Below are 14,899 nucleotides of genomic sequence, written 5' to 3'. Positions count from 1 at the left end.
AACTTAAATCTGCCTTATGAACCAAAACAGCGACTTTGAGCTCATTTTTGAATGTTTTCCATTTGTAATCTTAGAAAAGTGTATTCTAGGTACTTTTAGTACTTTGGAAGAGGTTTCCAACCGTACCAAATTTTCCAATTTTGGACTTGTAAAGCGTGAGATACGATTTTTCCAAAATCTCGTATCAAAACTGAAAAATTTCCAAGCCTTAAGGAAAAAGAGTTTTTCAAATTCTCCTCATTCCTTCGATGTTACTTGAACGTATTAAACTTGATTTCCAAGATGAAACCTCGTTTGCTTTTGTGCTTTAAAATCCCATCTTTGAACCCCGATTTACGAGTGATTGGAGTTCGTTTTCATGAAATTTTCTTAGATTGTGCACTAAGTACAATCTTCGTAATAATTGGGGGTTTATGAGTGATAAATCCTTATTAATTGCTCAGGCACACAAGAGGAACTTCAAGAGGATTCCACGGTGGATGCTTGAATTTCGAGTGCCGTTTCTTCTTGTTTACTTGGTGAGTGTCAAGTGCATGTTTACTTGAATTTCTGTGAACTCGATACGTGTTTACATGTTATTGATATTTGAGATTTTAAAATTCGAGACGAGAGTGTACTTTATCACACTCATTCTCGCTTGAAATAAATGATTCGTACTTGAAATGCTTGAATATCTCGATTGCTTGAATACGTCACATGCTTGTATGGCTTGAAATAGTATGCTATGGCTACATACGTCGTTGGAGTGAATCTCCTCGACACACACACATGTACATGGGGGATGCCCAAACTCATAGGCCAACCTTGGAACTTGAGCCGGCATGGGTTTGGTCGGGAATCTCGGCGAGCCATGAGAATCACATGATAAGCTTGATCTATTGGAGAGATCTTGCTTGACATACTCGTTGAAGTATTGCCTTAAACAAATGACAGGCGGGCCCGATACAGGGGTATGTAAGATGAAAAGAGGACAGGTTAAGTGGAATTCTACGGACTACACCTGCCCGATTGACGGAGTGTCAATTCGTGGAGGTTCTTGATCGTGCCAGTGGAATATAGCTCCTGAGAGCTCCAGTATCCTTGAATTATTTCTGTTTACTTTCAGTGAATCGTTAATTATTGATACATTATTGCTCTCCTTGTAAATGTTGGCTTGTTACTTGGACTATATGCTTGCATGTGTGTTCTTGGCCTCACAAACGTTTCGGTCACCCTATAGATTTGTTTTCCTTAACAGGTTGGTCATGGAGTGAACTTGGAGAAACCCCCCTTTTGACGTACTTTTGGTTTAGGGTTTCTAAGGTATTTTGGACTAGATTTCGTATCGGTTGTACTTTTGGGAACTTAATGTATGGATGGAATATTCGATGTATCCGGATGTTGTACATTTTGGGATTTGATGTAACTTTTGGAAATTCGATGCAAGAATTGGTTTATTATTATATATTGTTAAGATGAAAGTTTTCCGCACTTTCTTACTTTCTTTCGTGGATGGCTAGTAATATATTAAGTTTGGAACGGGAATTGACTTGAGTCCTGACGAGAGTTGGGCAGGCGTCCCGCGAATACCCTTTGGTTCGCCTTAGGGAGAAGTGGGGGCGTCACAATTGGTATCAGAGCTTAGGCTTTAGATCCCTGTAGTGTATCCTAGATTTAAAAGTTTAGGATGCCGGACTGTAGAACAGGTTAGGAAGTTAAGTGACAGCTTGTGAAAATGAAAATTAGAACCCAAGTTTGAATTAGTGGATGACAATGAGTCTTGATCTTGTGTGATACATGTGGGATAGTACGAAATGATCAGATCTAGTTTATTGAATATATCTGGACCTACATGAGCTTTTACTTTTAAGGGTAAGTTATGGGAGGCAAGGGTGATATTAAATTGTCTCGGGAACGCATTACGGTGGTCTATTATCGAGGAAGACCTAAGAGAGCATTGGAGAGATAGTCCAATTCACAGAACTAGGATTTCATGTGATTTTCAAAGGATTTGCTCGCGCGCAAATAATGGGGTGTTAATAGTGGTCGATCATTAAAAGTGGCTATTCGAGGAAATTAGGGTGATTCGAGGGGATAATCGAGAACTGAGGGTAATTGCGGCCTACTAGAATTTCTGAAATGGAGATTGAGATACTTAAGGAGCGAGGAAGACAAAGGCCCCTTGTGAGAAGTTTTTTTTTTTTTTTTTTAAAAAAGGCTAAGAATCGACTTGTTAGGGTAGTGTCCGAAATTAAAGACAGGATAGATAAGTCGATGGTTGGGTGTGTTACCTTGGTTGAACAAGTGGAAAATGACAAGATATTCGATAAGGGACATGAGATCTAAAACTCCTAGTGCTGGAAATGAAAATGATCCTACAGAGGTAGTGAAGACTTTTGGCCCCGCCAATCACTAAATTAGTGATTTAAACTATTTTAATAGTTCTGCCAAAAATAGACGGGGTGACGCTCGCTTAAAGGCCATTGCATCTTGTATCTTGTTTCACTATGTTTCCTATCTTTTGAGGCAATTAAACGTTACTCATGACATGCTTGACTTTACTGCTTTATGAATTCAAATCCATGATTGGGTTGTACACGTTTGCGATTATTTCGGTGTATTCCCTTTTATTCTTGTATTTGTTTGGCATGATAAATGTGTCACTTTTCAAGTTCCGTTTATGTGCACTCACTTTATATCATGCCTTTAAACATGTTAAATTTATGGGTGGCCAAAGGAGTGAAAAAGGATCGAGGGCGAGGGGTTAAGTAACTCCAAGCTCAAGGGGGCAATTATAGAGTGACTGCTAGACTGAACCAAAACCCTAGAAATGAAGAAAAATAATCGCATAGTTATTGCTATTAACTAGATGATTGATGCCCTAGCACGATTAGTGGAGCACTAAAACTCTAAACCAATCAACCACTCTGGGGACCAAGAGAGATGTGAAAATGGAATAATTCTTGATGTTCGCCTATCTAGGTTTTACGGAGAACCTAACCTCGAAATAATAAGATTGATTTGAAAGGATACAATAAGGCACTAATGAGACTAAGAGATTATGATCTCTTCTCGAACAAATTCATAGACAAGTATGGGAGAGTGAAGTAAGACATGAAAACTCTATATCAAGGAATAGAGTCCCCGTATCTAGTTGTATTCGTGAGTAATGGTAGTAATTTTATGGAGACTTAAGAGCTCACCCATGTTTAGCAGAGAATAGCTAAGATTTATCTTTCGGGACGACCTCTAAGCGAAAGAATGAAAGAGTAATATGGCTTAAATTTCCATTATGAACAGCTACTTATTTTGATCCTTTGATTTGCCTGGCAGGCTAGCATCTAAGCTAAGCCAACTGGTGAGATGACAACTTTGGAAGAAATGCGTAAGGAAATGGATATTCTTCGAAATGAGGTAGAATTTCAAAAGAAATTGGCTGACTACTGGGAATGACGGTGGAAACAAGAATACGCAGAGAAAACTGAGCTGCTACGTAAAAATATAGAACTGGAGAAGGAATACAAGGAAAATTCTCAAACTGGTCAAGTCGTCACTTCTCACACAAAATGTGGATACTGTGGCAAGATGAACCACACTGAGGACAAGTACTGGTTAAAGCAATGAAAGTGTCTGTGGTGCGGTAGTATCAAGTATAAGATTTCGAATTGCCCCAACGCATCTAAAAAGAGGAAATATTCAGTGGCTAGCTAGATTCGCCACAAAGTAATCGAGTGTCAGAAAAGGGGTCTAAGTGCTGGAAGTTTTCGAGTGGGGGTAGATAACTCCACTCGAGGGATAGAGGTTGTGGCGTTACCCTAGACTAAACTAGCACTTTTGGGGATTTAATCTTTTGTATAAAGGAAAGTCTTTTGTTAGTTTGTATGTTGGCAACTTGACACGTTTTGGTACAATCTTATTGTTTTCCTTTTCCTTTTGAAATGATTTGATAAACCTATCCCGAATTGATGCAACTATTACAATTTTTCCATGACATATGGAGATGTACCTTGTTTTTAATTAATCTCATGGTTTATATATATACAGTTACACTTTGCCCTACTCCTTTAGACTGATAATAAGACATGAACAGTAGTAGACGTGATCGAGATTGTACATGAGAGGGTAGGCAAACTTGAGATCTTGGAGATGACCAGAGATCGTGACCAAATCGTGAACTTGGTGTTGAAGTTGAGACCCAATGTTTGATTGCCAATTTGATATATTAATACTGTGAGACTTGGGTTAGTGAAAAGAAATCCTTGGTAGATTTGATGAGCATAATGATTGAGGGATCGGATATCATATTTGGAATGGAAGCTTGAGGCTATATATATATATATATATATATATATTTATATTTATATATAGATTAATCGAGACTTGAACGATGTGACCATTAAGAACAAATACTCCATTGTCTCACATAGTCGGGGATTTTGACCAATGGTAAGGAGCCGTGATATTATTCAAGTTGAATCTAAAGTCGAACTATTGCCGGTTGAAGATCCTAAAAATTGATGTGTTTAAAATCACTTCCAATTCAAGATAGGGACACTTTGAACCTTCAATTACGCCGTTGGGTTGACCAATGCACTAGCAACAACTATGACCTGAATGCATCGGGGTTTTAAATCGTAATTGGATTAACCTGTGGTGGTATTTATCGATGATATGTCGGTATACTCTAGGATTTGAGAAAATCATGAAAGACACTTGATGATAGTTTTACAAGTCTCGAGAAAGCACCAACTTCCATTAAGTTCAATGAATGTGAGTTTGATTGAAAGAAATAGCCTTTCTAGGTTATACAATATCTAAGGAGGGAATTGTTATTGACTCAACTAAAGTGAAAGTTGTTTAAGAGGAAACGACTAGAGAATCCTACTGCAAGTTGGAGTTCTTCGAGGTGGTTGAATATTACCTTTGGCTTGATCAAGGACTTTTCTAAAAATGTAAGATTTGGCAAGTTATTTAGGATTCCAAATGTGAGGAAGAATTTTAAAGGTGAAAAGTGTTTAACCAATGCACTTGTGTTAGCCCTACCGGGTGGAGGAGATAGTTTTGTGATTGATCCAAATGCTTCAAAGGAAGGTTTAGAATGTACACTAACGATACATGATGAGGTGATTGTGTATGCCTCTAGAAAGTTAAAACATCACGAGAGGGAGTAGCCAACTCATGATTTGGGGTTAGTGGCTGTAATAATAGCGTTAAAGAAGTGAAGACATTACTTATATGAGGTAGACATGAACCCGATTAAATTGCTATATGATTTGGAAATTAAATTACCTATTAGAAAGAAATCAAGATTTGATTGCTAGTCGAATGAATCAAGATTGTGAAGAATGGGTTGGAGAACATAAGTTGGTGATTCATTTGGTAGACTGAACCATTTATTGTCCTAGGTGTGAATTTCGAGGACGAAATTCCTTTTAAGGAGGGGTGGATGTGAGAACTTGAAAATTTTCTTATTTTTATAGAATATTACTGGGTTATTTAAATAATTATTCACTCATTTTCTCCGAATTATTTATTTTCGACCATTTTAAATCCATTTATATGGAACAACGTCTCTTTTATAGTTTTAAAGCGTTTTGTTGGAAAATATACTTTTGAAAATTCCTTTAGTTCGGAATAACGAGTGCACGTTTTCGAGGCTACACTTGGATCGGGAGTGTATCAATATTGGAGAATTAAGAATGATCAATAGTAGATCAAGAAAGATTAATTGAGGAATTAATACTAGACTCATGTGAGGACTCGTAAAATTCTTATTTTTAAAACCCTATTTTTGGCTCATTTAATTATTTATTTGGATATTTGCCCCGAATATTATTTTCTATCCTTATTAGACCTAAATACATATATTTATAGTTTCATTATAATTTTAAAGTGACTTGTTTCAAAAATTAATTTTTTGGAAGCTCGTTTAATGAAAATAGTGAAAACATGTTTGGAAATTTTAGCCAATTGAAAGTACAATAAGCTCGGAAAATTTGAGACATGTACAATGGTCCTAAAATAGGCAATTTTAGGTTTAAATACTCAAGTGATAGTTAGTGGTACGATCGTTATAAGAATTTCTTGAAAGTTTCACTCTATCGCGCTTAAATTGGAGATATGCGTTTTCACGCGCGCGATTTAATTGAGGGACTTTAGACCCTTATTTTGGGACAATTAAGAATGAATAATAATTATATGAGTATAAGTGCATTAGATGTTTAGTGCACTAGTGAAATAAACTCGAGAGGAATCGAGCACAAAACGCGTGCGTACGGGCACTATTGCGGTTGACTTTTGTGTACCCAAACTCTTAGTCATTAACCTTCCTTTGGAAGCCTTATTTCAGACCAATCTCTCTCTCTCTTCTCCCTTATCCGGCCGGCCACCTCCAAGAGCAAGAACCAAACTTGCTTCATCAATTTCTACTCCATTCCATGCACCAAATCCCAACCATTTCACACCAAAATTGAAAACCACTTAGCTTAACACTTGGAGAGTTCATCTAGCTACAAAAAAAGGGAGCTTTCCACGGTTTTCTTGGACCAAGGGAGGACCGAAATTTCTGTTTTGTTCATCAACCAAAGTAAGTAATGATCAAACCATCTAGTTTTGATTTATGGAAGTTGATTTACACTTATGAGCTTAGATATTCATGTGGGTGGCTTGTTATTGTTGAAAAATTTTGAATGTGGGCTCTATGAACTCCCACTCTTGAATTGATGGCTGATGTGATGCTTGATGATGGATTTAATGTTGGTTTAGTGCTCAAATTGGTAGATTAATGGTGCATAGCTAGTATAAACTTCAAGGAGTGCATGGATGTAAGGTTTCCAATTCTGCCTCTGTTATGATCGTGCCTCTTTTTGGGGAATTTTGAGGTTTTAATGGCTTGTATATGATGTTTATATGTTGTATAGATGGTGTATAAAGTTTCATCGAAAAATATTGAGGTTTGGTTGGCCAAATGGATTAATTTCGCAAAGCTAGCAAACCTGGAAAAATTTCCCGTAATGCTCACACAGTCTTCTTGTTTCATCTATAACTCTGTGCTTCGAAATCAAGTGCCGTTAGTGGCATTTGATACTAGACATTCCCAGATTTCCAACGGTATAAAATAAAACCCCTAATTCCACTCGAGTTACCTGTACCAACTGTTTAAAAATGACTGTCCTGTTTCTCTGTTTTCCTGGAATGAAGTTCAGAAGCTGCAACTTGAGGCTCGAATTTGAGCTAGTTGTGTACTGAATTTCAAAACGATTTATTCTGTGAAATTATATTTTTATGAATTTATTTTCCAACGCCACCAACCATGCTAAATTCCGAGTTGAATTGAGTAATTTGTGATCAAAATACGAAACCTGCCATGTTCTTGAAAACCCTAAATTTTGGGCAGAATTGATGCTAGACTTGTGTAGACTTGCCAATTGAGTTTCTTGGAGTTAAAACACTTACCAAATATACCATGAATGTTCCTTAGGCTTTTCCTACACAAATGAACCAGGTTTGAAGGATTTTTCTTGGCCAAATGTTTGGAATGGAAAACAAAAAGCTCAAGGCAGTTTTGCCTTAGGATTTTTCGAAACTTTGGTTGTTTGGTCGACTACCTTCCCGAAGGTATTTTTCCATAAAAATTGATAGAGGGATACCCTTTATATAGGAATATTATACTGCCAAATTTGGTACCAATCCGAGTCCATTTCGCTGCTCGACTAAATTACCAAAGTTCAAGACTTGATTTTGGAAAACCCTTGTTTAACAAGGAAATTTGGGTAACTTTGAGCTACCATATCTTGGTTCTCAAAACTCCATTTCTCATTCTGCTTATTTTGTTGTAGACTTGGATTACAACACTAATAGATTTGTAAATTTTAAAGGTTAGCTCCAATCAAGTGAATTTTGCCGAATTTTCAAAGTTGGCCAAAAACCAACTTAAATCTGCCTTATGAACCAAAACAGCGACTTTGAGCTCATTTTTGAATGTTTTCCATTTGGAATCTTAGAAATGTGTATTCTAGGTACTTTTAGTACTTTGGAAGAGGTTTCCAACCGTACCAAGTTTTCCAATTTTGGACTTGTAAAGAGTGAGATACGATTCTTCCAAAATCTCGTATCAAAACTAAAAAATTTCCAAGCCTTAAGGAAAAAGAGTTTTTCAAATTCTCCTCATTCCTTCGATGTTACTTGAACTTATTAAACTTGATTTCCAAGATGAAACCTTGTTTTCTTTTGTACTTTAAAATTCCATCTTTGAACCCCGATTTACGAGTGATTGGAGTTCGTTTTCATGGAATTTTCTTAGATTGTGCACTAAGTACAATCTTCGTAATAATTGGGGGTTTATGAGTGATAAATCCTTATTAATTGCTCAGGCACACAAGAGGAACTTTAAGAGAATTCCATGGTGGACGCTTGAACTTCGAGTGCCGTTTCTTCTTGTTTACTTGGTGAGTGTCAAGTGCATGTTTACTTGAACTCCTGTGAACTTGATACGTGTTTACATGTTATTGATATTTGAGATTTTAAAATTCGAGACGAGGATGTACTTTATCCCACTCGTTCTCGCTTGAAATAAATGACTCGTACTTGAAATGCTTGAATATCTCGATTGCTTGAATACGTCACATGCTTGTATGGCTTGAAATAGTATGCTATGGCTGCATACGTCGCTAGAGTGAATCTCCTCGACACACACACATGTACATGGGGGACGTCCAAACTCATAGGTCAACCTTGGAACTCGAGGCGGCATGGGTTTGGCCGGGAACCTCGGCGAGCCATGAGAATCACATGATAAGTTTGATCTATTGGAGAGATCTTGCTTGACATACTCGTTGAAGTATTGCCTTAAACAAATGATAGGTGGGCCCGATACAGGGGTATGTAAGGTGAAAAGGGGACCGGTTAAGTTGAGTTCTACGGACTAAAGCTACCCGATTGACGGAGTGTCAATTCGTGGAGGTTCTTGATCGTGCCAGCGGAATATAGCTCTTGAGAGCTCCAGTATCCTTGAATTGTTTCTGTTTACTTTCAGTGAATCGTTAATTATTGATATATTATTGCTCTCCTTGTAAATTTTGGCTTGTTACTTGAACTATGTGCTTGCATGTGTGTTTTTGGCCTCACGAGCATTTTGCTCACCCTATAGATTTGTTTTCCTTAACAGGTTGGTCATGGAGTGAACTTGGAGAAACCCCCTTTTTGACGTACTTTTGGTTTAGGGTTTCTAAGGTATTTTGGACTAGACTTCGTATCGGTTGTACTTTTGGGAACTTAATGTATGGATGGAATATTCGATGTATCCGGATGTTGTACATTTTGGGATTTGATGTAACTTTTGGAAATCCGATGCAAGAATTGGATTATTATTATATATTGTTAAGATGAAAGTTTTCCGCACTTTCTTACTTTCTTTCGTGGATGGCTAGTAATATATTAACCTTGGAACGGGAATTGACTTGAGTCCTAGCAAGAGCTGGCAGGCGTCCCGCGAATACCTTTTGGTTCGCCTTAGGGAGAAGTGGGGGCGTCACAACATCTAGAGGGGTAAATATGAAAGAGGAAAAGTGTAATATAAATGCTTAAGTGCAAGGTACGAGATGGTCATTCCTATAGTTCCCTTTTAAATGTGGGTGTGGTAGACTGTTGGAAACTTATCGAAAGAGAGTGTAATTAATACAAATCGAAAAATGCCATCAAGATAGAGCAAAAATGCTATTAGTAGCTTAAATGCTACTTATGTATAGGAAGTGATCAGTTTACCCTCCAAACTATCTGTCATCCAAACAGAAAGGTAATTTATCCGATTGCAAACTAAAGGAAACCTTGAGATAAGGAATTTCACTTCCATAAAGTATGAAGCTGATTAAAATCAGTAATTGAGGCATGTTTGAGACAATATTAATGTGTGAGAGCTATTAAGTATTATTATCTTATGAAACTTACTTTACTGCCCATAAAGCTGCTTTCGGAGTCATTTTAAAAGGTTGGTTTCTAAGTTATTTCACACTAATTAATCATGTAGGAATTCTTAAGTCACCTTTTTGGCTTATTGATAAATCATAAATAGTTTCTTACGGTTACAACTATTGATTGCCAGTATTAAATTTGCATTAATCTCTTAACAACATCATAGGTTATTAAATTTGTACTAATCTCATCCTATCTCTCACATTTAATTGTTTATATTCCTACTTCTTCTCCCCTACTAATCCTTAATGCTTTGGGTTTTGGTTTTTCTTTCAAACTACAAATAATAAGAAATAATAGTTCGAGTAATCTCATATTTTTCTTTAATCCAAAAATGTCAGTTGTTGGCTCTATTTCTTTTACATGTTGAAATTCTCCATGCGTGCTATTTAATATTTTTTCTTCCCTTTTTCACTGATCTAATGCATGATTTGTCTAACGTATTTTATTTGTTGATAGCAGGTAATGTCAGCCTCTCAAAGGAATTGTGGGTGGGATTTGGATTATTTGGTTTTAGCAATATGTACGAATGAATCAAAACTAAAATGGCTATGGATAATTTTTGTGGTCAAATTGATGCTCCTCCGCATCAAAGGTGAATTTCTAGCCCCAAGGAAGAAACACTGAAAGAACAAACAAATATTAGTAATAAAAGCTTTTTTTTTACTATGATAATACTAATAGAGTTATTGGAAATTGTTTTTATGTTAGGAAGATTGTATTTTATCTAGGTATATTTGAGTATTGATATTGCAAAAGCTTGATTTGATATTGCAAAAGATCCTAGTAGGAAGATAATTGATGGCTTAGGCTTGGGTGGGTTTCAAGTACTCTAGGATTAGTCTCATCAATTCCAAGTCAACAAATACAATTAAAGGACAGAAAGTGTTGATCAGCCAGTATCCAGGATCATCAACAAACTAAAGGATGATGATTTTTTTTTTGTTGTTATGAAGGTTGTAAACAAGATCAATGGGAAATTGGCCTCTTCAGATTTGTTGATAATACACATATTCCCACTCTCTGTCCCACTTTTTATTATATTACTATTTCTCTTTCATAAATATCATATTTTAATTCTTTGTTGTTTTCTTAATATCCAATAGTTATTAATTGAGTAATACACAAAATTTAACAAATTCAAAAAATTAAAATGCATAAAAATGAGATTTTTTTATGAATTTTTTGCTATATTTTTTAATTTTCTATTATGAATTACTTTTTGAGACTTTTGTATTTATCTTTTACTGAGTTAATAATTATTGGGTTTTAAGGAAATAAAAAAGAACTAAAACATGGTGTTTATGAAGAAGAAATAGCAATATAATAAAAAGTAGGACAAAGAATGGCACAGAAAATGAGACCCAAAATCAATTGCGAGTGGATACTCTTTTGATTTGCTTTTTTCCACTTCACAACGGATCTTTTGTCCTACTCCTTTTGCCACTTTCAATCCCACTTTTTATTATATTGCTATTTCTCCTTCATAACATCATATTTTTGTTTTTTTTTTTTGTTTTCTTAAGATCCAATAGCTATTAATTGAGTAAAAAATAAATACAACAATCTCAAAAATTAATATATAATAGAAAATTCATAAAAAAATCTCATTTTTATGCATTTTGATCGTTAAATTTTGTGTATTACTTAATTAATAGTTATTGGATTTCAAGGAAGCAAAAAAAAAACTAAAATATGATGCTTATTGATAAGTGTTTATTATTAGTATTATTAAGTAGTATTTTGTACTTATTTTTTGGTACAAATAAGGACGATTTAAGATATAACTTGCTCCTAAAGCTTCTAAATTTTAGAAGTTTCATTTGAGCAATCTAATATGCAAAAAGTGGTTATATTTGCAAGAATTAAGAAAACACAAATTGTCAAATCAAGTCGGACACACTTCAAATCCATTAAAACTAGATTCAACGATACTTTGGAAAGGAAATTGGCTATTCAAGGAAATTATTCTTGGAACAATGCATGAACTCAATTGAAGATATCTTGTTTTGAACCTCAGAATCGAATTGGAATAGCAAAGAAGCAAGAAAATATAGCAAAGGAGAATACACGACCCTCGAATACGCGATTTGAGGTTGCATATTCCAAGGTCACGTATTGTGGCCAGAATTTCTGCAACTTGTTCTGCAATTTGTTCTATTTTTACAGTACTTTCCAACTCAATTCCAGTACAGAATTTTGGCTGCACATGCTCAAGAAACTATAGGGGAGTGGAATGGAAGATTTATATCTTGTCATTAGACACTTTTTCACTCTATTAACATTATAGATGTAAAAATCATTAGAGAAGAGAAAAGTTAGTCATTAGAAGGAGTTCTTATCAGATTTTAATGCTAGAGTTTAGTGTTAGTCTTTTCTTGTTCTTTTAAACAAGAACTTGTGAGAACAATTGGAGGCTTCATTGTACAATTTAATTGAACAACTCATTTTCGTTGAAGAAATAGAAAATCATTAGGAGCTTGTTCATCATCTTGACTAAACTTTCTTTATCTATCTTTTTACTTGTGATTCAATATGTGTTCATGCAATGGAGCTATGTTCTTTCTTGTTATTTATCATATGAGTAGCTAAATTTCTAAATTTAGGGAGTAGATGAAATTTATGGCCAATTGATATGAGTTGAATATGATTTATACTTTGTTATGTCTTGTATTAACTAGTTCATTTATGCATGCTTATCACTTGTTGTTGCTTGATTACCAATATCAAGTTCTTAATTGTTATTAATCAATGAAAATTGTTAATAATGATGGACCAACATAAATGGAACTTAAGGAGTAGACTCATGAGAATAGAGGTGCACTTAAGTGGATTATTTTTGCATTTTATGAAGAACAAAAGAGTAGATCTAGTTGCTCACCATGAGAATAGGAAAAACTAGGCTATTCTAAACCACTACATCATGAGAATGAGTTTTGATAACTATGAAAATGAATCTCTAATTAAACAAGAATAGTAACAAGAGGTAAATCTATTTATTTGTATCTTTGGTGCCATAAGTGAACTCTATTTCCCTAGATTCAAGTGTTTAGTGACATTTCTCCATTGTTTACTTGTAAGTTATCTAGTTAATTTAGTTAGATGGTTAGTATTGTTATTTTCATTACTTTTATTGATAGATTAGTCTAAATAATAGAGCAAATAAAAGACCTAGTACTTGTAAAGTTATTTCCTGTGGGATCGACTCGATATATGCCCTAAACTACTATTTGACCTATATACTTGCAGTCAAATGGGTATATTTTGAAATTAAACTTGTACTTATTTTGAGAACCCATCAAGTTTTTGGCGCCGTTCCCGGAAAGCGGCAATATTAGGGTCTAACAAACGTTATTAATTTAGACATTGTATTTATTAGTTAGTTGAACCTTGTTCATAGATAAATTAGAATTTTTATTTTTTTTTGTTAAGTAATTACTACATTATCTCTTTTCTTCTTATTTGTAGTGTATGCACCAAGTTTTACGGGTAGTCGTACTTTTTGATCTGAAAATTGAAAGGACACTATGTAGACAAAAAAGGCGCATACCAGAACAAGAGGAAGAAGAAGTTCAACACACAGAGGGAATCACTATAGAGTTGCCTTTTGTAGAAGTAATGATGGAAAACGAAGCAAATAGTCGAACTCTTAGAGATTTTGCTCTATCAGGAACACAAGAATCACAAATGAGCGTAGTACGGCCGACAGTAAATGCTAACAATTTTGAGATTAAACCATCATTCATTCAAATGGTTCAACAATCTCAATTTGGATGTAATGCCGTAGAGGATCCCAATGCACACTTAGCCACGTTTTTAGAGATATGTGATACTATTAAAATGAATGGAGTTAGTGATGATGCTATAAGGTTAAGGTTGTTCCCATTTTCTTTGTGAGATAAAACCAAAATTTGGCTACACTTTCATGCTCCTAATACTTTCACTACTTGGGATGATTTATTTCGAACATTTTTTAATAAATACTTTTCACTAGGTAAAACGGTTAAGTTTAGAATGGATATAACTAATTTTAGTCAACAAGATGGTGAATCATTATATAAAGAGTGGAAAAGGTTTAGAAATTTACTTCAAAAATGTCCACACCATGGACTTCTCGATTGGCTAATAGTACAAATTTTCTATAATGGTTTATCTTTCTCTACTAAAACTACTATTGATGCAACTGCAAGTGAAGTTTTAATAGGTAAATCACCCGAAGAAACCTAAAACATGATAAAGGAGATGGTGGCAAACAACTATTAATAGACTAATGAGCGAGGTAATTCTAGGCACCAAGCAGGTATGATTAAAATGGACATTCTTAATATACTAAGTGCCTAAATGAACAATGCAGTAAAAATTGTTAAGTAGACAAGCTGACGTTGGTCCGAATTCTTCTTCATCTAATGTATATGTGATTTGTTGTTCTATATGTGGAGGTGAACACGATTCCAGCGAGTGTGTTGATTTTGAGCAGACTCAATTTGTTAACAATTACAATAGAAATGCTCAAAATTACCCCTACTCGAACACATACAATTTGGGGTGGAGAAATCATCCAATTTTGGATGGAAAGATTAAAACAACCCTCAACGGCTAACTAACCTACAGGGATTCCAACCAAGGCAAACATAAGCGGACACTAAACCGGGTTGGGAGATTGCAGTGGAGAAACTTGCCAAGGGCACTTCAGAGAGGTTTGAGCTAGTAGAGGGGAGGTTGGATCAATTGACCAGTATGTATAGAAATATGAAAGTCCAAATCGGTCAATTGCCAATTCGATCAACAATAGAAACTGTGGAGAGTTATCTAGTAAGACTGAAGTTAACCCTAGAGAACATGTCAATGCTATCACTCTTAGAAGTGGTAAAATGGTAGAGGGATCTAACTTTGGTAATTTGAGTAGTGAAAAGGATAAGGAGGAAGCAAATGAAGGAGTAAAATGGAGCCA

At 35.2% G+C, this 14,899-nt stretch overlaps 1 non-coding gene across 1 annotated transcript; it reads right to left on the bottom strand.

Moving 5' to 3' along the window:
• Positions 1–13,953: 13,953 nt before the first annotated feature.
• On the bottom strand, positions 13,954–14,061 carry LOC113769707. The gene has a single exon (XR_003468254.1). It is a non-coding gene; the product is annotated as a small nucleolar RNA R71 (small nucleolar RNA).
• Between the last annotated feature and the right edge of the window lie 838 nt (positions 14,062–14,899).

The sequence above is a fragment of the Coffea eugenioides genome, chromosome 4, assembly GCF_003713205.1.
Source record: "Coffea eugenioides isolate CCC68of chromosome 4, Ceug_1.0, whole genome shotgun sequence".
In the NCBI taxonomy this organism is placed as follows: Eukaryota; Viridiplantae; Streptophyta; class Magnoliopsida; order Gentianales; family Rubiaceae; genus Coffea; species Coffea eugenioides.
The sequence above is the reverse complement of the archived record's forward strand: the minus strand, read 5'-3'. Positions and strand labels throughout refer to the sequence as shown.